Genomic DNA, 24,589 nt, shown 5'->3' with positions numbered 1-24,589 from the left:
TACAGGAAAGTATAAATGAATGAATAAAATAGTGAGCCCCCTTAGGATATTTGCATTTTAATGAAAATGAAAGTCAAAGCACCAGGACCAGACCAAAGGAATAAGTATCCAATTTGTAACTTTAAATATCAATGAGCTCATTTTGGGTCTTTTTCTTTTTTTTTTGAGATAAGAGGATTTACTGAAAATCATGACAAATAACTGTATGACCCTCTACATTCCTTTTCCATAAAGGGAGAATCTTAAATTCAAAATTTTTCTTTTAAGAACTTTTTCTCCCTTTAAAAAATATAACTAAAAAATGACTGACTAAAATTAAAGATTCACTAGTATAGATTATTTTACTGGACATGCAAAATGTGAGGAATAAAATTACATGTTGACTTTAACTTAAGTCGATATAAAGACAATAAAAAAAGGAAAAGATAATTGGGTTACAGAAATGGTGGTGTATGTCTATCGGATGAAATATTAAACCAGGTCAGTTATATCACTTAGCCATTTCTTCATTACAGAAATTTCTGATTAAAAATATTTATTTGAATGTTTGATCTAATGGCCTCTTCTTCTGGCTTACTACTACTTCTATTCTTTCCTTTTATTACCTTTTATATTAGAGAAATATGTTTTGAGGGACTATTAATGAGAAAAGGAATGCTTGCTTGCATTGTGGCAGTCAGTCTAATCACATCTCCTCAATGTTTGCAGTCATTGTGGGTTCAAGACTTTTGTTAGAAATATTTTATATTCTGATTGCTTAGGCTAGGATTTCCTGTACTATATTAAATAATAATAGTAAAGTAGGCATCCCTGTCTTGTTCTTGACCTTAGACAAAAAGCTCTGAGTTTTTCCCCAATGAGGATGATATTAGCTGTGGGTCTTTCCTAGATGGCCTTTTAGATGCTGAGATATGGTCCCACAATCCCCACCTTATGTTGAGTGTTTTTATCAAGAATGGGTGCTGTACTTTGAAAAATGCTTTTTCTGCATCTATTGAAAGGAACATATGGTTCTTATTCTTTCTTTTATTAATGTGGTGTATCATGTTGATTGATTTGGGAATACTGAACTACCCTTATAGCTCAGGAATATATCCCATTTGATTGTGGTAAATGGTTCTTTGAATGTACTGTTGGATTCAAATTGCTAGCGTTTTTTGAGAAATTTTCCATTTATGTTCATAAAGGATATTTTCCTGTAATTCTCTTTTGTAGTGGGGACTTGGGTTTTAGTATCAAGGGAATGCTGACCTCATAGAATGAATTTGGAAATGTACCTTCTGTTTCTATTCTTTGGAACAATTTGAGAAGAATCGCTATTAACTCTTCTTTAAATGTTCAGTAAAATTTCCCTGGGAAGCCATCTGGCCCTGGACTTTTGTTTTTTTGGGAGACTTTTGATTACTGATTCAATTTCTTTGCTGCTTATAAGTCTGTTCAAATTTTCTATTTCTTCCTGTTTCAGTTTTGGTAGTTTGAATGTTTCTAGGAATTTATCCATTTCTTACAGATGGCCCAATTTGTTGGCATAAAATTTTTCATAACATTCTTTTATAAGTGTTAGTATTTCTGTGGCATTAGTTGTGATCTCTCCTCTCTCATTTGTTACTTTATTTATTTGGGTCCATTCCCTTTTCTTTTTGATAAGTCTGACTATAGGTTTATCAATTTTATTAATTCATTCAAAGAACAAACTTCTGGTTTCATTTATTTGTTCTCCTGTTTTGTTTTTTGTTTTCAGTGTCATTTATTTCTTCTCTAGTCTTTATTATTTCCCTTCTTCCGCTGGCTTTAGGCTTCATTTGTTGTTCTTTATCAATCTCCTTTAGGTGTAAGATTAGGTAATGTATTTGAGATATTTCTTGCTTCTTGAGGGACCTTTATTGCTAAATACTTCCCTTTTTTGACTGCTTTTGCTGCATCTCAAAGGTTTTGGACTCTCATGCTTTCATTATCATTTTTTCCATGTGTTTTTCAGAATTTCTTCTTAAATTTCCTGGTTGACCCATTTATTCTTTAATAGGATGTTTTCTAACCTCCCTGTGTTTGTGGTATTTCCAATTTTTTTCTTGTGGTTCACTTCAAGTTTCATAGTGTTGTGATCAGAAATTATGCATGGTACGATCTCAGCCTTTTTGGTACTTGTTGAAGCCTGACTCGTGACCTTGTATGTGATCTATTCTGGAGAATGTCTCATATGTACATGAAAAAAAAATATGTATTCTGTTGCTTTAGGGTGGAAAGTTAGGAATATATCTGTTAAGTCCATCTGTTCCATAGTGTCATTAAAAGCCATTGTTTCCATGTTGATTTTCTGCTTAGATAATCCATTCACTGGTGTAAATGGGGGTGTTACAACATCTAATATTATTGTATTATTATCAATGAGTTCCTTCATGTTATTAATTGTTTTATGTATTTGGGTAGTCTCAAGTTGGGGGCATAAATATTTACAATTGTTAGATCATCTTATTGGATAAACCCATTTGTTATGATATAGTGCTCTTCTTTATCACTTCTTACAGTCTTCGGTTTAAAATCTAGCTTGACCGTTATAAGGATTAGTAGTCTGGCCTCTTTTGATATCCATTAGTATAATATATGGTTCTTCATCCCCTCATTTTCAATCTGGAGGTGTCTTGAGGTCTAAAATGACTCCTGATAAGCAGCGTATACATGGATTTTTTTAAATAATCCATTCTGATACCCTATGTCTTTTGATTGGAACATAGAGTCTACTTAAATTCACAGTAATATTTTTTAAAGATTTATTTACATGAGAGAGAGAGAGGGAGAGAGAGAGAGAAAGAGATCAAGGGGGAGAAAGAGATAGAGAATCCCAAGGAGACTCTGCACTGAGTGTGGAGAGCCTGATAAGGAGCTCGATCCTATAATCATGATCACAGCCTGAGCCAAAACTAAGAGTTAGATGCTCAACCAAATATACCACTCAGATGCCCCTGCGTTCAAAGTAATTATTGATAGAAATAATTTAGTGTCATTTTATTACTTGTTTTGTCATTGTTTCAGGAGATTTTCTCTGTTATTTTCTTGTCTTTTGCTTTTGGTCTTTTTTCCCACTCAAAGAGTTCCCTTTAATATTTCTCACAGGTCTGGTTTAATGGTCATGGACTCCTTTAGTTTTTGTTTCTCTGGAAACTCTTTATCTCCCTATTCTGAATGACAGCCTTGCTGGATAAAGTATTGTTGGCTGCATATTTTTGTCATTCAGCACACTGAGTATATCATTCCATTCTCTTACAGCCTGCTAAGTTTCTATGGAAATATTTCTTTTAACCTTGTTTTCCCTTGAAAGCAAAGGACTTCTTTTGTCTTTCTACTATGAGGATTTTTTGTTTATCTACATATTTTGCAATTTTACCACAATATGTTTTGGTATTGGCCTACTTTTGCTGATTTTGATGGGAATTCTCTGTGTCTCCTGGATTTGAATATCTGTGTACTTCCTCAAATTACGCTAGATCTGAGAGACAAATTCAGTAAAGTTGCAGGATACAAAATCAACATACAAAAATCTGTGGGATTTCTATACACTAAAAATGAAGCAGCACAAAGAGAAATCAAGAAATCAATACCATTTACAATTGCACCCAAAGCCATAAGAAACCTAAGCATAAACCTAACCAAACAGGTAAAAGTTCTACACTCTGAAAACTATAGAGCATTTATGAAAGAAATTGAAGAGGACACAAAGAAATAGAAAAACATCCCATGCTCATGGATTGGAAGAACAAAGATATTTTAAGAATCTATGCTATCCAAAGCAATATCCACATTTAATGCAATCTCTATCAAATACCACCAGCGTTTTTCACAGAGCTAGAACAAACCATCCTAAAGTTTATATGGAACAATAAAAGACCCTGAATAGCCAAAGCAACCTTGAAAAAGAAAACCAAAGCTGGTGGCATCACAATTCTGGACTTCAAGCTATTTACAAATCTATAGTCACCAGGATGGTATGGTATTGGCACAAAAACAGACACGTAGGTCAATGGAACAGAATAGAGAACCCAGAAATGGACCCCAATGATATGGTCAACTACAAATCTATAGTCACCAGGATGGTATGGTATTGGCACAAAAACAGACACATAGATCAATGGAACAGAATAGAGAACCCAGAAATGACTCCAATGATATGGTCAACTATCCCTTGACAAAGTAGGAAAGAATACTCAGTGGATAAAAGACAATATCTTCAACAAATGGTGTTGGAGAAACTGGACTACAACATGCAGAAGAGTGAAACTGGACCACTTTCTTAGACCATACCCAAAAAGAAATTCAAAGTGGGTGAAAGACCTAAATGTGAGGCAGGAAACCATGAACATCCTGGAGGAGAATACAGGCAGCAACCTCTTTGACCTTGGCTGTAGCAACTTCTTGACTAGACATATCCCTGGAGGCAAGGGAGACCAAAGCAAAAATGAACTATTGGGACTTTATCAGGAAAAAAAGCATCTGTACAACAAAGGAAACAATCCACAAAACTAAAATCCAACCTTTAGGATGGGAGATGTTTGCAAATGACACAGCTGATAAATGGTTAGTATCCAAAATCTATAAGGAATTTAACCAACTCAACACCCCAAAATCAAATAATCTAGTTAAGAAATGGGCAGAAGAGACACAATGACATTTTTCCAAAGAAGACATCCAGAGAGATAAGAGACACATGAAAATGCTCACCATCACCCTTCATCATGGAAATATAAATCAAAACCATGAGATACCACTTCAAACCTGTCAGAATGGCTAAAATTAACAATACAGGAAACAACAGATGTTGGTGAAGATGAGGAGAAAAGGGAACCCTTAATATTGCTGATGGAAATGCAAACTGGGGCATACTCTCTGGAAAAGTACAGAAGTTTCTCAAAAAAGTTAAAAATAGAACTACCCTATGATCCAGCAATTGCACTACTAAGTATTTACCCAAAAGATATGAGAATACTAATTTGAAGGGACACATGCACCCTGATGTTTCTAGCAGCATTACCAACAATGGCAAAATTATTGAAAGAGCCCAATTGTCTATTGACTGATGAGTGGATAAAGAAGATGCCACACACACACACACACACACACACACACACACACACAAATATTACTCAACTATGAAAAGGAATGAAACCTAGCCATTTGCAACAACATGGATGGAGCTAGAGTGTATTATGCTAAGTGAAATAAATCAGTCAGAAAATGACAAATTCTAGATTATTTCACTCCTATGCAGAAATTTAGAAAGGAAAGAGATGAACATAAAGGGGAAAATAGAGAGGCAAACCATAAAACTGACTCTTTACTATAGAGAATAACCTGAGCGTTGCTAGATGGGAGGTGGGCAGGGCTATGAGTAAAATGGGTGATGAGTATTAAGAAGGGCATTTCTTGTGATGAGTACTGGGTATTATATGGAAGTGATGAATTCCTAAATAATATTCCTAAAACTAATATTACACTCTATATTAGCTAAGTGGAATTTAAATAAAAACCTGAAACAACCCCCACCAAAAAAGCATTTTATTTAAAAGAAAAATAGCACAATTAAATATATATATATATATGTATATATATATATATATATATATAATCCTCATTTAAAAAACTATTTTATGTTCACATTTTAAGGACATAATAATTATGCTAATAGGCAGTATTTTCACATTTTTGGAAATATATAAGCGGAAATGCAGCTAGAAACAACCAATGAATGCTCAGATTTGGGATTTTTTTGAAGTCTATTACTTGTATATAGCAAAAATAATTTACCAATTATAATATTTCATGTAAACTAGTAGTTGGCTCTTAGATTGAGCTAAAAATAAAATCGGTACAAAAATTTTACATTTCAATGTTGGAATACTGTTTTTTTCTCTCGAGTGGAAGGATAAGTATTCATTTATCTTGCATTCTCATGAAAAATTCTGAAACATGTGGATTCAATCTTTTGTGAATATGGGATTTTATTGTATAAATGTATAGATTACAAATGAAAGCTTATAAAATGATTCAATTTCACATCTAAGTAGTGTTATTGCCCCATTTTTCAGACTGTGCATAGATTTTGTAATGAATGTCTATTATTTCACTGAATAAGAAAATTTTCTATTGCTTTTTGTTGCTGTCTTGGAGGGACAATCATTGCCTTCTTCTACCCTATTTCTAAATGAACTCAAATGTGTTCAAACGCACCTATTGAAATCATTTAAAACTAGAGAACCGTGACTCTGGTCAATATATATGTCTGCCGGATTTTTTAAAGACACAGTAGGAAATATATTTAAATTTTAAATGTTAAATTCATTTAAAAAATGTTAAAGTAAAAAGGCAAAGTTGGTTTGGTTGGCATAAATTAAAATTTTAAATGTTAAATTCATTTAAAAAATGTTAAAGTAAAAAGGCAAAGTTGGTTTGGTTTTTGTTCACATGAGGAAAATTAAGCTTAACCATTAGATAGTATGCAAGTCAGTAAAAATGAGAGTAGGAAGGATGTTTTTATTGAAAATGTAAGATTATACTGAATAATCAAAATCATCCTCTCTGATGATGCTTTTCTCTTAAGTTTGTCAAACTGAAACAGAGTTTTACCATATCAAGGGCATACCTGATTACACGATACCTCCCTTTCAAACTAGATTCCCAATACAATAGTACATAACTAAGTAAAGTGCTTAGAAAACTCCTAGTTTGAAAGCCCTAACTCTATTAAAATAAATAAAATTGTGAAATGTAAGTTTATTGAATAATATAATTAATAATAATACAATTCCTATTATTACAGCATTAAACTATTCCTTTCCATCAGTTTTTTTTAATTATAATCAGAGACCTATGCAAATTTCATAGATAGAAATTCTTTCCACAGTGGTGTATTTTTTTCTTTAGATATATATCTTACTGTGAAAATTCACCCATCTGCAATATTTTATAGGGGCTCCATCTACAATAAAGAACTATCATGGGGACATAATGCTGACCTGAAAGCTAGCTAGAAAAAGGAAGTGGAAGGAATCAAGTTCTTATTACAATATAATTTGACTTTAATTTTTGCACGTGGCGTACCAACAAAAGTGTTTTCCAATTATTTGGTAAAAAGAGAAATGCAAGGGCACCTGGGTGGTCCAGTAAGTTAGGCTTGTGACTTAGGCTCAGGTCATGATCCCAGGGTCCTGGAATGGAGCCCCACATCAGCTTTCTGCTCAGTGGGGAGCCTGCTTCTCCCTCTACCTCTGTCCCCAGTCCCCAACTCGTCCTTGCTCTCTCTCTGGTTCGTGCACTCCCTCCCAAATAAACAAATAAAATCTTTTTTTAAAAGAGGGGAGAAATGTAGTAAAACAAAATTACAAAAAAATAAAAGTAAAATTAAGTATCTTAGGAAACTGTAAAGAATCAATACAGCACATTAGTCAGAACCAGGTGTCATGTTGAAAGATGTTGAGAGTCAGTCGAGAGGAGAGTGGATATCTCAGTCATCTAAATAGATATTATAAACAATAGAGAAAATGCTGTAAACTGACCAACACATGTTATACTAACTCCACAGTGATTAAAATAGATAACTTCTGTTTGATAACTATAATTTGAGAACACTGGAGCTCTTTACATACTTTCTAATAAGAAACATCAAAATTACTTACTCACGTACCCTTCTCATCTCCTTCTTTGATCCCACATACCTTCACCATCCTCATTCTATTCATACCTTACTTTTTGCACAGTTCGCAAGCATGAATAAATTGTTTTACTTATATAAGTATGACTGAACTGAGTTATGCATAATGATAATTAACTTATTAATAATGCTTTAGTGAAATAGACTTTATTTTTCCATAGTTGGGATGTAAGAAGGATGAAAAGAATTCAAGTTAGGTTATCAAGAACAAGATGCACCTAGAACTGTGTCACTATGAATAAAAATACTGTGTCACACCTGACTGTTGAACTTAGTCATAAAATTCAAAATGTTAACAGCTTTTCTTCCTTGTCTCCTAATCCCTTCCTGTAGAGTTATAAGACTATAAACAGTATAATTTCTGTTTTACCTCCACTTGTGTTAAACATTCCTTTTATATACTGGAATTAAATACCTGTGCAATTTAACCTATTTCTAAGAACATCATATTTTAGAGTAAATTTTCTATTGTTTTAAACTATTTGTGGTATATCTTTACATATAGATATATCTGATATTTTAGATTTTGTGAGAACATATAAATATTAACCTATTGCTTGATTTAAAAATAATAGTATCAAATGGGTAGAGTTTCTTAGAGATTTAAATGAATGAACAAAGAGTTCCCACATACATGACTAGAATCTGACCTTTTTTATAAGGAGTTATTAAGAAGAACATGCCACAGAAAACCTAGTGGAAATGCCAGAAGTATGATAGAAGTGAAAATTCAGGAGCTAAGATGTGTTTTGCCAATAGTTAACATAGTTAATAGTTTCACCAATATTAACAAAGTTAATAACTGTCTTCATCCAAGCTCTACGTTAATATTGAGGGCATTTTAATTAAAAATTTATTATTTTTATAATCATCATCATTGCTATTACTATCAATTTCCTTTAGATTTGCCTTAGAGGACTAGCACACAATTTCCCTTTTCAGCAGAATTTTTCGATAAACACACCCCCACACACATACATGCACACATACTAAAAAAAGGAGAAAGATTGAATGTATGTTGCCTGTGAGATTTGCATGACCACAGAGGGATGACAAATTCTGTGAACCTTTAAGAAGACACCATTTTCAAAACACAATTTCCAGTAAGGAAAAGAGAAAGTTTGTCTAAAGTTCAGCCTCACTGCCACTACTTATTTCACAGGTTTGCACAAATTATGATGGAATAAATTGCTGCTAAGGAGGAATTTCTAAACCAGAGTAATCCTTTTAACGGCATTTACTTATTTCTAATACTTCAAGAAATTTGCCGTTCTGGGTGTGCAATGAGAAATGTATAGGCAAAGTCAAAGCTAGCAGTCAGAGAAATCAAAGCAAAAAAAAGAAATATGAATTTTTAAAAATCTCTGAATTAAACAGAGAAGCTTGCAGTAGGTTATGACCTTAAATTGCTAAGTTATGAAACCCTTATGCAACTGTGATGAGCATAACTATTCTTCAGTGGAAACTTTTTAAATTAAAGGAATACACTGAAAATGAAACTTTCTGTGTCTTTACTCCTCCAGTGATATTTAAGTTACTTGTCATACTTATCAATAACAGATATTTTTCCCTTAGTGTGTTCAAAACAAATATTCCTCTCAATTTATGTCAATGCAAGGGAAATCAAATATAGAATTAAAGTGCTGTTTTATTCTGTTTGATTAACCATAAATATTCTGTATATGATTTCCTTTCCAGATCTATCCCATTTTCTTCCTATTTAAAATTAAAATAATTTTCTTTAAATATGAATCTTTTATGTGTATATGCAGTATTTTAAAAGGGGGAACTTTGAATTTATTTTAATTTAGAGAACAATTTTGTAACTACTGAGAATGGGAAATGGGCTCTCGTTAAAAGTTGTTCTTTTTATTTTTGTTGAGGGGGTTGATCTAAGCTTGTTACCTATGGGAGGAAAAATAAATCATGTGTGAACAAATTTAGTATTGGAAACTACTTTGAGTAACTTCATCTGAAACCTGAAAGGCTTTCAAATAAAACAAATAAGAATACTTCTGCTACCAAACACCAATGAGCTTCATGACATGAGTATTCTTAGCAACAGACAACTGAAACTGGTTTTATATACCATACTTACTGATGTAAGTAGGACTTTGAGCTCTTATTTCAAACAGTCTGCCAATATTTTAATCCATTTCACACACATGCACAATTTGTGTCTTTTTAACTGTGAATGCTGTATCTTTAATACCCTTTTCCAAGTATTTCATATTGTATCTGAAATGAGATCATGACATTTCTGTTCCCTGATTTTTAAATTCCTGATCAGTGGCAGATAGCAACATATTTGTTGTGTATTTGATTCTACTAATAATAAAGTACATGACTACTCAGGACTCTTATAAGAGATTCTCATAAACAGCTGCTGCATATCACACAAATCGATGCGTGTTTGCATTCCCCAAAAGGAAGTTGATAGATGAAATAGGTGTGTGGATAGAGAGCAGGAATGAAATGTTGTGAATGCATTAGTTGAGCTTGTTCATTTTTTGGAAAATTAAAATTGAACAGTATACTCCTATTAAGTTAATCTTATCGGAGCTGCCTTGTGATTATATCTACTAAAAATAAAACTTTGTGTATTTCATATATATTCTGCTCATAGCATTTGCCTTATTTTACATTTCATAATATTATTAAAATTCCTTCAATATTTGCAAGTCCTACATATTTTTTTAAATTTTTAGTCCTACATATTTTTAAATGTTTCTTTTTTTTATCATTTTCAGCACTTTTTTTTTTTCTTAATTTGTATTTTATTTATGATAGTCACACAGAGAGAGAGAGGCAGAGACATAGGCAGAGGGAGAAGCAGGCTCCAGGCACCGGGAGCCGGATGTGGGATTCGATCCCGGGGTCTCTAGGATCGCTCCCTGGGCCAAAGGCAGGCGCCAAACTGCTGCGCCACCCAGGGATCCCAGTCCTACATATTTTTAAATATTAAGCATAACTACACTACTTAGGAATTAGACCTTTTGTGAGAAGATAGAATTACTTGTTGCTTTGGTTTTGCTTCTGTTGGGGTTGCTGGTTTTCATATATTTTTATTTATTTATTTTAAAACTTTTAACTAGTATATAAAATTCTGGGCTATCCTTTTTCACACTGGAATGAGCGCACTCCATTGTCTTCTTGTTCACATTTTTTTTTTTTTTAGATTTTATTTATTTATTCATGAGAGACACCGAGAGAGACAGAGGCAGAGACATAGGCAGAGGGAGAAGCAGGCTCCACACAGAGAGCCCGATGCAGGACTTGATCCCAGGACTCAGGATCATGTCCTGAGCCGAAGGCAGATGCTCAATGGGTGAGCCACCCAGGCGTACCTAGTTTCCATTTCTTTGCAGATATTCCCCATTGGTTTTGTGTGTCCTTCCAGTATAGCCTTTGTCATATTAATCGTAGCTATTTTAAATTCCCTGTCTGAGAGTTCTAACATCTTGGTCATATGTGAACCTCCTTCTATTGATTGCTTTGTTCGTTTTGTCCCTTGTGTTATTTCTTACATAGTATTTGTTGCATAGTATTTGGATGAAACACATTAAGACAGACTAAGCTAGTCTTTATTTCTCAAAATGAGCATACATCTTTTTCCCCTAGCTTTGTTAGTCTATGAGTAACATTGTATATGTCTAAGATGTACAGGAACATGTTTTGATATACATATACATTGTGAAATGATTCCCCCAATCAAACAAATCAAGCTATCCATTGCCCCCACATGTTTACTAGTGTTGTGTGTGTGTGTGTGTGTGTCTGTATGTTTGTTGAGAACACTTAATTTTAGCAAATTTTAAGTATACAATACGTTATTATTTACTGTAGTCACCACGCTATACATTAGATCATCAGAACTAATTATGGGCATACTTCCTTTGCTAGGACTTTACTGTGGAAATTTTTGTGAATTAGGAATCAAACTGTGTTTGTGTTTTATTGTTGCTATTATTAAAATCACTACGCTCTTGACTTCAAGGTCCTCAAATGTTGCCTGTGCATATTGTGGGGTTGGGTTAATAGAGAATTTGCTTAGTGTTTGTATTCTTCTTTTAACTTTAGTTTATTCTGGTGATTTCTTTCCTTAAAGAGATTATGTCTCCAGCATGGTGTCCTTGCCCCCAGGGATAAACTGCTATTTATTAAGGCTACTTGTTGGTCTACAGATGGATGCAGTTTTGACATTCTCTATTATCCTCTTTCAATTTCAGACAGGCTGTTTTTGGGTCCCAGTTTGAGACTTTCTTAGTAACTCACCCCTCCTCTGTATGAACTGGATCTCTATGGTCTGGGATCAGGATACTTTCTGTTCTTCTCTTATGTGTAGCATGGATTTTTTTTCCTTATTTTTTTTTTTTTTTTTTTACTCCACATGCATTGTTTTTTTTTTTTTTTTTCCCCAGCTTAATGGATGTTTACAATGGGAGAACTAGTCCACTATTATTATTCTGTCATAAGCCATAAAGTTGGAAATAACTATCCACAGTCCAAGTGAGTCAAGCAATATTTGAGCATATAGATATATTATCTTATTTGAACAGACTTGCAGATTGGTGTGTGTTTGTGTGTATGTATATATTTAGATCCAAAAAAATGCGCCACATAAAAATCAAATAGTAGGAATGGTTAAAATAGAGAGTAAATAAAAACTGTGAAAGGAATGCCAAGATTATAAAGTTAGTGCATATAAATATTTGCATGGGGTTTGGTCTGCTTTCTCATTCTCCATTTCTCATTTCCTCCTAGTGTAAACTAGGAGGAAAATGACTTTTATTAAATTTTTATTGCATTCAGGGTAATATAAAAAGTGATTTACATAACTATTCATTTAATATTCTAAAAAAAGAAAGCATGTTGGATTTTCCCTAAATCATGTAATGGCATAGTATTTTTAGACCTGGGCATATGAATCTACACTAATGTTTGAATCACCTATTTCTTGAGGCCAGGGAACAGCTAGCCAGCTGTCCAGTATCACTGAAGTCATTAAAATAATTCTGTGATGTCTTGGTGTCCTGTTAAGTTTTACGCTGGATTATTTCCCTTTTGTGAGGGTGGGGAACTATACTCTTTTAAACCATCCTAGGGATTCATGTTTTCTGGGTATTTGATATTTCTTTTGGATCTTAGAACTATTTTTAAAAGATCAGTTTCTCAGCTGAAACTGAGATCAGTTTCATTACTGCAAAATGAATTGTTCTTTAGAGAGAAAAGGAGGGTAGAGAATAAGTAGGGTGGAACATTTATCCCTCTTAATCAAGGCAAGATGAATGTACCCCGGATTGAGATCTGTTTCATAGTATGTTAATCTCCACTCTGTTTTCAGTAGTAAAAGTTGAATTAATTCTGCATATTTTAAACATCTTTTTGAAGTCTCTTTATGTTTAGCTATTAATTTATGAGCTTTGATACTATGCTTAGTTTCTTCAGTGTCTCATTATTTATGACTGACAAATTTTAAGAATTATAGGGAAAAAAGCTGACTGGAACCTCTAAAAACAGATCTTCTGTATTTAAAGTTTTAAAATCAAGATTTATCCCATATATGCATTGCTGAAAATGTGGAACTACAGTACATTGAAATTCTCTAAAAACATAGCGTAGCACGTTCTTTTAAGCTATAAGAGTTACTTTGTGAAGCAGAGATATATTTATTTTTAATACTTCAAATTGAAGTAGTAGGCGTTAGTAAAGTGATTTAAGAGTGCTACCTTAGTTGGAAAGGTTACTGTGATCCTTTTTGATTGATTCAAATTGTAATGATGCATAGCATTTAGCAGATGACCCAGGAGTATACTGTTATTTTTTAAGTAATGCTCCAATTTATGTTATATTTCATGGAAATGTACTTGTTGACCTATTTTTACCATTTCTTAGAAGAAATAAAATATATTAATGTTCAGCGGGCTATATAAATAGATTTTACTCTCTTCACATTTCATGCTTACTTTGGTTTTTTACATGACATCTTTCACACAAATACTTCAAAATTGAGTAAGTAACAGCTAAGTTGGGTATATTTGTTAAGGCTCTGCAATTTAAGAATTAATAGGAATAGGGATGCCTAGGTGGCTCAGTTGGTTAAGCGTCTACCTTTGCTTCAGGTCATGTTTTCAGTGTCCTGGAATCGAGCCCCACATTGGCTTCTCTGCTCAGTAGAGAGCCTGCTTCTCCTTCTCTCTGCTTGCTGCTGTATTTGCTTGTGTTCTCTTTCTCTTCCTCTGTCAAATAAATAAATAAAATGTAAAAAAGAATTAGTAGGAATAAAATCAAATATCCAAATACAGATATTTTTAATGTACCTGTATCTTTATAATCATTAAGAAATAAAGATTGGATTCAATTATGATTTCAGAATCAATTAAGAATAAAAAAGTTAGCCTGAATATTTTATCAAATTATACATTATAGATATGTTAACCACATTGAATGTGGATTAATATAGGGATAAGTTTAAGCCAAAAGACCTAAAGTGGGTTCTTTTGTTTTGAGGATGAAAAGCACCATTTTGGTTTTTTCTTGATTTTATTTTGGAAGGATATTTTAATATATTAGTGTGTTCTGAAAATCAAATTACTCTATATTTATTAGATTCAAGTTGGAGGAATCAGGGATTAGGCATAACAAATTATTCCAGTGGAAGAAGCAAGATCTAAGACGAAAACTGGTGAAGATGAAGATGTTAGAAACTTACCACTCAATCAAATATGTCTAGATTTTTTACAGAAGTTACCTTCTGAGAGTGATTTCTGCAGATATAACAGGAAGACCATTTTCTGTTTCCCGAGAATAATTTCTTTGTGGTAATTAGAATTTAATATATTCATTCATTCATCATTCATTTATTTCACAAACACAATGAACTATTTACTTGTTTCAAAACAAATGAAACAGAATGATGAGATCTGTTTTTCTCTCCTCGTTCTCATAAACATTTCCCACTCTCCTCCTCCTCTAGGATCCCACAATATAGATATTTAAGCAAATATGTGTTCAGGTGGGAGAGTATGTCAGAACAAAAACCTTATGTCCATTCCATTCTCTCATACGTGTCTCATTACAGAAGGTAAGAGCTATATAGGAATATAGCAAGTTGGAAAGATGACATGAAGAAAAGTACTTTTCAAAGAGCAGAATTGTTGATGTGGATAGGGAGAGTATAGATGCTGCATACTAGGTTAATTTTTGGAGGAAAGTATGAAGAAGAAAGATTGTCTTTCATGGCTTATGGAAATAATTTTGAAAATGTAATGCTGGAAATATTTTTCAGCTTTTTGTTACCAATTGATGGAAATCTTCTGAATATTCAGTGTAAATAGGTTGAGGAAATCTAGGTAGGAGAGGCAGAGACATTTTTCTTTCCCTGAACCTAGTACCCTGACCCCAAGCAATCAGAATGATTTCAGCCTAAAGGTTGTGCTGCTATCCTGGAGAATATTTTACTGTGTTTCTGGAAGCAGCAAAGGGAGATCGTTTGGCCCTATCCAAATCCTCTGTGCCAGCAAACTTAGATAAATTTAAATATGGCCTCTGCTTATACAACTTGTTCTGAGACAACCACAACAATAAATTCAATATAGTCAAACATTTAACAAAGAAACATCTCATTTCTACAGTCTAGAACTCCTGCAATCCCTTGCTGTTTTCAGGAACAAGCACAGTGAGAACCCAAAACCCTAATGCACACAGTTCCTTTGTTGACATCATAGTAAGGAATTTCCCTTAAACCTGTCATGTTGGAAGGGATAGAGGAGAGTAAGACTCTTGAATCTGAATAACATTTACCCCAAAGAGGATGAAGTTTTAAACATAGGTAACAGGAGTAAATGACCAATTTAACATTAAATAATACTCTGTGCTAATTTGAAATCATTTAAAATTTCCTTACAGATACATTTCTGCAAATATAAGTTTGCTACTATAAATTTTATGCCTGCTGCATATATTTTTTTAGTATGGTCACTAAGCTAAATAATGAAATTTAAAAAATGAAAAAGCATACTATATCAGCTAGAACTGCCATACTGTATCAGTCAGATAGAGTGGATGTCTTAAACAACAAAAATCTATTTTCTCATAGTTCTGAAGTCTGAACCCCAAGACCAAGGCAGGTTTGGTTTCTTCTGAGATGTCTCTCCATAGCTTGCAGATGCCTGCTTCCTTCCTGTGTCCTCATGTGGCCTTTCTTCTGTGTGTGAGTGCCTCTGCTGTCTCGTCCTTTTCTTATAAGGACAGAGTCTAATGAATTTGGGTCCACTGTTATGACTTTATTTAACCTTAATTAAGGCCTCCTTAAAGGTCCTGTTTCCAAAGACACCACATTGGGAGACAGGGATTCACATAAGAATTTGGTTGGGGAGAGAAGGCTTGGGGTGGGGGTACAATTAAATCCACAACACATTGATGTCAAGCTGTTCCAAAAAATAGACATGGAAGAAAAACTTCTAAGTTTATTCTATGAAGCCATCATTACCTTGATTCCAAAACAAGACAAAGACTCCATCAAGAAGAAAATCACAGGCCATCCCTAATGAACAGAGATGGAAAAATTTTCAACAAAATACTAGCAAATTGATTCTAACTATACATTACTAGAATCATGCACCACGATCAAGTGGGATATGTTCCTGGGCTCCAAGGATGGTTCAATAGTCCCAAATCAATCAACTTGATATGCCACCTTAATAATAAAAGAAAGGATAAGAACCATATATCCTCTGAATATTCAGATGCAGATAAAAAACATCTGACAAAGTACAACAACCATTTTGATAAAAGCCATCAACAAAGTGGGGATTATGGGAACACATCTCAACGTCTAAAAGGTCATCTATAAAAGACTCACAGTTAATATTATCCTCAGTAGGGAAAAATTGAGACCTTTTTGTCTATGGTCAGGAAAGAGACAAGGATGTCTACTTTCACCATTGTTTTCAACATAGTACTGCAAGTTGTAGATTCAGCAATTGAACAACAAAAATAAATTAAAGGCATCCAAATCATCAAGGAAGATATCAAACTTTCACTATTTGCAGATGACATAATACCATTTGTAGAAAACCCAAAGACTCTACCAGAAAATGGCTAGAACTGATGCACAAATTTGGTAAAGTTACAAGATACAAAGTCAACCAAAAATGAAGCAGCACAAAGAGAAATCAAGAACTCAATACCATTTACAATTGCACCCAAAACCATAAGAAACCTAGGGATTAACCTAACCAAACAGGTAAAGTTCTACACTCTGAAAACTATACAGTATTTATGAAAGAAATTGAAGAGGATACAAAGAAATAGAAAAACATCTCATGCTCATGGATTGAAAGAAACAAATTTTCTTCCGGCCGGCGGGGGAAGGGGAAGGAAGGAATGGGGCCGTCACGGTGGGGGAAGGAGGTGGGAGGCATGCTTTCTTCGTTCTTTAGTTCTTCTTTATGTCTTCTTTATTGTCTGTCTTTTTTCTTTCTGTTTGTTCTTTCTTCTTCTTTCTTTCTTTCTTTCTTTCTTTCTTTCTTTCTTTCTTTCTTTCTTTCTTTCGATTTTATTTGTTTATTCATGAGAGAGAGAAAGAGATAGAGACAGATACACAGCAGAGGGAGAGGGGAGAGACAGGCTCCATTCAGGGAGCCTGATGCGGGACTTGATCCCAGGACTCCAGTACCATGCCCTGGGCCGAAGGCAGGCGCTAAACCGTTAAGCCACCCACTTTGATCCCCAAACAAAGATATTTAAAGAATCTATGCTATCCAAAGCAATCTCCACATTTAATGCAATCTCTATCAAACTACTACCAGTATTTTTCACAGAACTAGAACAAACCATCCCAAAATTTGTATGGGACCACAAAAGAGCCCGAATAGCCAAAGCAATTTTGAAAAAGAAAACCAAAGCTCGTGGCATCAGAATTCTGGACTTCAAGCTATATTACAAATCTATAGTCACCAAGATGGTATGGTACTGGCACAGAAACAGACACATAGATCAATGGAACAGAATAGAGAACCCAGAAATGGACTCCAATGATACGGTCAACTATTCCTTGACCAAGTAGGAAAGAATACCCAGTGGATAAAAGACAATCTCTTCAACAAATGGTGTTGGGGAAACTGGACTACTCCATGCAGAAGAGTGAAACTGGACCACTTTCTTAGACCATACCCAAAAAGAAATTCAAAATGGGTGAAAGACCTAAATGTGAGGCAGGAAACCATGAACATCCTGGAGGAGAATACAGGCAGCAACCTCTCTGGCCTTGGCCGTAGCAACTTCTTAACTAGACATATCCCTAGAGGCAAGGGAGACCAAAGCAAAAATGAACTATTGGGACGTTATCAGGAAAAAAAAGCGCATCTGTACAGCAATGGAAACAATCCACAAAACGAAAATCCAACCTTCAGGTTGGGAGATGTTTGCAAATTACACAGCTGAGATAAATGGTTAGTATCCAAAATCTATAAGGAATTTAACCAACTCAACACCCCAAAATCAAATAATCCAGTTAAGAAATGGGCAGAAGAAAAAAAAAATAAAATAAAATAAATGGGCAGAAGAGACACAATGACATTTTTCCAAAGAAGACATCCAGGGAGATAAGAGATACATGAAAATGCTCACCATCACCCCTCATCAGGGAAATATAAATCAAAACCATGAGATACCACTTCAAACCTATCAGAATGGCTAACATTAACAATACAGGAAACAACAGATGTTGGTGAGGATGAGGAGAAAAGGGAACCCTTCACATCACTGATGGAAATGCAAACTGGGGCAGCCTCTCTGGAAAAGTATAGAAGTTCCCCAAAAAGTTAAAAATAGAACTATCCTGTGATCCAGCAATTGCACTACTAAGTATTTACCCAAAGGATATGAGAATAGTAATTTGAAGGGACACACGCACCCTGATGTTTCTAGCAGCATTACAAACAATGGCAAAATTATCGAAAAACCCCAAATGTCCATCAACACATAAAATCTTGCCATTTGCAATGATGTGTGTGGTTGAAGCTAGAGTGTATTATCCAAAGTGAAGTAAGTCAGTCAAAAATTGACAAATACCATATGATTTCACTTATATATGGAATTTAAGAAATGAAACTGATGGGTGTGAGGATATATAGAGACAGGCAAACCATAAAACACACTCTTAATCACAAAGAACAAACTGAGAATTCCTAAAGGTAAAATGGGTGATAGGTATGAAGAAGCAGGGCACTTTTCTTTGGCTTGGGGCATGATCTCAGGGTCCCAGGGTGGAGTCCTGCATAGGGAGCCTGCTTCTCTCTCTATGTCTCTGCCTCTCTCTCTCTGTATCTCTCATGAATAAATAAAAATTTTAAAAATAAAAAAGAAGAATGAGGGCACTTTTGATGAGTACTGGGTGTTACATGTAAGTGATGAATCACTAAATTCTACTCCTGAAACTAATATTACACTAGATGTTAACTAACTGGAATTTAAAAAAAACCTTTTTTTTTTTTTTTCAAAATCTAATGAGGGAGATCAATGTGATTGAAGAATAATAGCCTTTCAATGATTTCCATGTCCAAATCCTCAAACCTATTAATATGTTACTTTACATAATAAGAAAGACTTTGCAATTGAGATTATGTTAAAGATTTTGAGATAACAAGAGTACATTGATTGTCCAGTGGGTCCAATGTAATATCAAGGTCATTACAAAGAGGGGCAGAGGTGGATCAGTCAGAGAAGGAGACAAGATGATAGAAGCTAAGGTCAAAGTTATGCACAACCACGAGTCAAGGAATGCAGGCAGCTTACAGAAGCTGAAACGGCAGGGGAACTAATTCTCTCCTGAAGGTTCTAGAATAAATGCAGCCCTGTTGACTCATTCTAGAATTCTCATCTCCAGAATTTTAATACAGTTGTGTTGTTATAAGAAGCCACTAATTTCCATTACTTTATTACAGCAGCAATAGGAAACTGATGCAGTTGACTTAAAAACAGTAATAGTACTACATTTTGATAAATGTTACAATATAAGGAATGGATAATAAATTGGTGGCAAAAAAAAAAAAAGTTAAGCTTTGCAGAGAGGGTGATCCTTGGGCTAAACCTTAAAATATGAGTCAAATTTAACTAAGGAAATTATAAGGAGGAAGAATATTTTAGTTCTCCATAAATAGGAAAGAAAATAATTTCAGAAGAGAATTGATACTCTGACAACTAGGAAAGGGTTATGGGCTCTGTTGGCAATTTTAGAAGTATATGTCTAGAGATTTAGAGTAAAAAATCTCAAACATGTTGAGTATGTGTAGAAAGTCTTTTAAAATATCTTTGACTTTGTGCCTGATTGGAGTTGTGTGGGGATTACATATTCTAGGTGGTCTCACATCTTGTTCTAATAGATAATGCCTCCTGGAAAAGCAGCTTTTAGAAGCCAGTTTTTTACTTCTCTAGACATGGAACTATGTAGACCCTCAACAATGGGTTAGAATATCATTGCAGGAGCTTTAACATCAGGTCACACAATTTAAAAATTATGTATTGTGAGGTTTCCTTGAGTGCACTTTTTAAAAATAGTAAAGTAGAAGATTCCTTCAAAAGGACATTTTTGGAGGTCTACTGAATAATACTTTTAAACACTTCTCTTGAGTGTTTTGTTGACTGGGAGAGAAAGGCTGATAAGTAAAAAAAAAAGAGTAACATAAATTTGGAATTTTTTATGACTTTATTACATAAAAGTAAGGTGATACAAGTTTTAATATACATCTGTTTCCTTGAACCTAAGGCGCATCCTAACATTCCTGAAATCTGGGTATAAAGATACACAAGAATAATAAATTGTGTCAATTATAATTGATATTTTAAAAATTTCATAGTGTTATAAAAATATAATGGCAACTTAGATTCAATAAGTAGAGTAGACCAGTCCATCTTGCTTTGCCAATAGATAGAGACATAATAAAAACAAATTTCATTTTTTAAAAAGATTTATTTATTTATTTTAGGGAGGGAAAGAGAAAGAGAGCTTGCAGTGGAGGGGCAGAGGAATCGGGAGAAGGAGTCTGGAGCAGATTCTGCACTAAATGCAGAGCCATAGCCCTGAGATCATGACCTGAGCTGAAACCAAGAGTCAGATAGTTAATTGCACCACCCAGGTGCCCCCAAAACAAGTTTCTTAAACATACATAAAGCACTGACTCTGGGACAGTCCTTATAGGCAAAAAAAGTAACGTTGCCAATGAATACTGTGTGCATTCATAGAATAAATGTAGTGTCCCAAAGTGATGACATTCCTGCATGTCAAATCCCCAGAGATCTTTATATATCAATAAATAAAAATAGAAATTTACCAATAATAGGGGGAAAAATCAACCACAAGGGGAAGTGGAATATTTGCAGCTCTTTATATTTTGTCCTAGATTGTAGAGAAATAAACAATGAGCCATAAGGGACATCTGGAATCAGCATGTTTAATCACTTTGCCTTAAAAATGAAGAGGTTCAGATGAACATAAATAAGCCTAGAGAACATATTTTTCACCTACTAGCAAAATTAAGACAAAAACTTGGTTCACTGGACTCAGTTTCCTGTTTTTGTTCCACTCTAGCACAGCTTTACTTTTTCCCCTCTATCAGGTGATAGCCTCAATCTGTCAGTAGAGATTCAGATGAGCAGTGGGACTGAGAAAAATAAGTAAAGAGGAACAAACTAAGGGATTTTAAACTGAGTTCACAAAGTCAAGGAAGCTAACAAAGGCTTTAAGACTGTTTTCTGCCAATTGTAGTGTCACTTCTGTCCTTTTTCAAATATTATGAACAATAAGCAAAATAAAAAAAAAAGTTACCACAAATATATTTAAAATAATAATTTGCTTTAAGTAAGCAATTTATTCTACTCTTCAAATGCAGTGTCAGTTGATGAATACTTTCCCTTGAGCATATTTGAGTTTGTAATCAGACTTCGAGAAGTCATTATACCTTCTCAAACAAGTATCCATTTCATTATATCCACACTGTATGCAGTGCAATGAACAATAACATTAATATTACATTTTCCAGCATGTTAGAGTTAACAAACATTTTTAGGTACATTATCTTGTTTGATTTTCACCAAAGTGATGTACGATGTCAGTGATGTACAATGTGTGTACGATGACACACATATATTACAAAGAAGGTCGTATTCTCAACTAATAATGATTCAAAATAATTATTTTTTTTCTTGTGATGAAATCTTTTAAGACTTTCTCTCAACAACTTTCAACTCTTCAGTATAATTTACTATAGTTGTCATGCTATGAAAAAAATCTGTAACTATATACAGTGATGGATGTTAACTAGACTTATTGTAGTAATTATTTTTCAATACATACAAATATCAAATCACTATGTCATACACCTGACACCAATATAATGTGTGTTAATTATACCTTAATAAAATAAAGAAATTATACATATAATTTCTTAGCACAGTGATAGCTACCTAGTTTTCCAGGAGGTGAATATTTAACTTCTTTAGTGTTGGCTATAAAATTATACATAGCCACAATTTATGAAATTTTCATGTACTCTCCATTCCTGTCAGTACTTAGCAATCGTTTTCATTTTACTATTCTAGTATGCATATAGTGGTGTCTAATTTTAAGTTTTACTTGCATTTTTTAAAAAGTTTGTTTTTATTTGAGAGAAAGCGAGAGTGCACACATGCACAAGTAGACAGAGAGGCAGAGGGAGAGGAAGAAACAGACTCACTGCTGAGCAAGGAGACCTGGGATCATGACCTGAGCCAGAAGGCAGATGCTTAATCGACTGAGACACTCAGGCGCTCCTTTACTTGCATCTTTTAATGGAAATGCTGTTAAACACCTTCTCCTGTGTTTATTTGCCATCCGTATATCTTCTTATGTAAAGTATCCATTCAGATATCCTCCCTTTTTTTTTTTCATTTAAAGTTGTGCTAATAACAATATTATTGGAATTATCTATTAGACTATGGATAGATAATATATTCTGTAAATAAGTCCTTATTAGACACATTATTTGAAAATGTTTTCTCCCTGTGGATTGTCTTTATTTTTTTTTAATTTCAGCTATAAAAAAAGACCTGAGATCTTGCCATTTGTGACAACATGGATGAGCTAGAAGGCATTATGCTAAGTGAAGTAAGTCAAACAGAGAGAGACAAATACCATATGATTTCACTTATGTGTGGAATATAAAAATACAAAATCAACAAAGGGACATATTCATAAATACAGAGAACAAACTGGTGTTGCCAGTTTGGAAGGGAAGATGGCAGCAGGATGTTTGAAGTGGGTGAAGGGGATTGGAAGGTACAGGCTACTGGTTATGGAAAGAATAAGTCATGGGAAGGAAAGGCACAGCTTAAAGACTGTAGTCAACGGAATTGTAGTAGCATTATATGATGACAAATGGCAGCTACGCTTTTGGTGAGCATAGTTTAACATATAAAGCTGTGAAATCACTATGTTTTACACCAAAACTAATTTATCATTAGGTATCAACCATGCTTCAATTAAAAAACTATAACATTTTTACAATTTTTGTAATATTTGAATTTCATTTTCTAGTTTTTTTTTCTGCCTAGTGTATAAAATATTATTGCCCTTTTAAATTAACTTTGTGTCTTCTGACTTAATTATAAATAACTTATTAATTCTAACATTTGTTTTGTACATTACTACAGATTGCCTACATAAATAATGATATCTACTTAAAAATTGAGTTTTATTTCTTCCTTGCTGATTTTCATAACTTTTACATCTTATTATTGACTTATTGCATTGGCAAAATTTTATAGTGCATGGTTTGATAGTAATGGTAAAAAATGGGCTGTCAGCCATTTATTCATGCCTTTCTAAAAGCAGTTTTGGGGGAAATGACTTAATAGTTTTTCATTAAATATGATGTTAGCTGTAGGCTTTTAGTAGATGCCCTTTATCAAATCAAGTAAATTTTCTTCTATTCCTAGTTTTCTTAGCTGCTGTTACTGCTGCTGCTGTTGCTGCTGCTTCGTCTTCTCCCAATATGAGTGAATGTTGAATTTTATCACATGATTTTCCTGCATCATTGAAATGACCATATATTTTTTTCTAACCTTTGTTTTGTTACCATAGAGAATTACTTTGACTTTTGGATGTTTAGCAATTCTACAACCTTGTAATAAACCCCAATTGATCACAGTACATTACTACTTTGATATATTTGTGAATTAAATTGGCTAAAATTTTACAAGATCATTTGCATGTATAATAAATAGGGGTAGGTCTGTCATTTTCTTATATAATGTCTTTGGTTTTATATGAGGATAATGTTGGGCTCATAAAAGGAAATGAAAGCTCTGTCATACTTCTGAAAGATTTTTCATACTTCTGAAAGATGTAGTTGGGATTATATTTTCCTTATAATTTTGTAGAATTCACCCAGGAGACCATTGTGGACTGGAGTTTTCCTTCTGAATTTTTTTTTTTTTAAGATTTTACTTATTTATTTGAGAGAGAGACACAGAGAGCACATGAGCAGGGGCAAGGGGAGTGGCAGAGGGAGAATGAGAAGCAGACTCCTCACTGAGCAGGGAGCCTGCTGCATCCCAGGATCCTAATATCATGACTTGAGCCAATGGCAGGTGCTTAACTGACTGAGCCATCCAGAACCCCTCTTTCTGAATTTTTTAAAATGATGAATTTGATTTATTTAATAAATATAACATTGTCGAGGTCATCTATTTCTTCTTGATGAATTTAATGATTTGTGTCTTTCAAGATAGTTCTCTATTTAATTTATCAAATTGGTTTGCAGTATGTGTTTAACATTTTTTTTATATAAGAGTTGCACATTGCTTGCTAAATTTATTCCTAAGTATTTAGTCATTTTATTGATACTTTAA

General features: G+C 33.8%; 2 long non-coding RNA genes across 3 annotated transcripts in view; one reads left to right on the top strand and one right to left on the bottom strand.

The window, feature by feature from the left end:
- LOC111093816 overlaps positions 1 to 15,348 on the bottom strand; it is a 46,991-nt gene extending 31,643 nt beyond the window's left edge. Inside the window, exons 1-2 of the long non-coding RNA XR_005383052.1 lie at positions 14,451 to 15,348; positions 13,811 to 13,938 (exon numbers count right to left, since the gene is read on the bottom strand). This is a non-coding gene — a long non-coding RNA (uncharacterized LOC111093816). The remainder of the gene's footprint in view (positions 1 to 13,810; positions 13,939 to 14,450) is intronic.
- Positions 15,349 to 15,434: 86 nt separating this feature from the next.
- LOC111093750 lies at positions 15,435 to 23,853 on the top strand. 2 transcript variants are annotated; one of them, XR_005383051.1, is made up of 5 exons: positions 15,435 to 15,530; positions 15,798 to 15,911; positions 22,368 to 22,587; positions 22,773 to 22,844; positions 23,675 to 23,853. It is a non-coding gene; the product is annotated as an uncharacterized LOC111093750 (long non-coding RNA). The 2 variants fall into 2 exon arrangements; XR_005383050.1 differs by having other exon boundaries at positions 22,352 to 22,587.
- The last annotated feature ends 736 nt before the right edge of the window (positions 23,854 to 24,589 follow it).

This window comes from Canis lupus, chromosome 33 (assembly GCF_011100685.1).
Source record: "Canis lupus familiaris isolate Mischka breed German Shepherd chromosome 33, alternate assembly UU_Cfam_GSD_1.0, whole genome shotgun sequence".
Lineage (NCBI taxonomy): Eukaryota > Metazoa > Chordata > Mammalia > Carnivora > Canidae > Canis > Canis lupus.
This window is presented reverse-complemented; position numbering and strand designations above follow the sequence as displayed.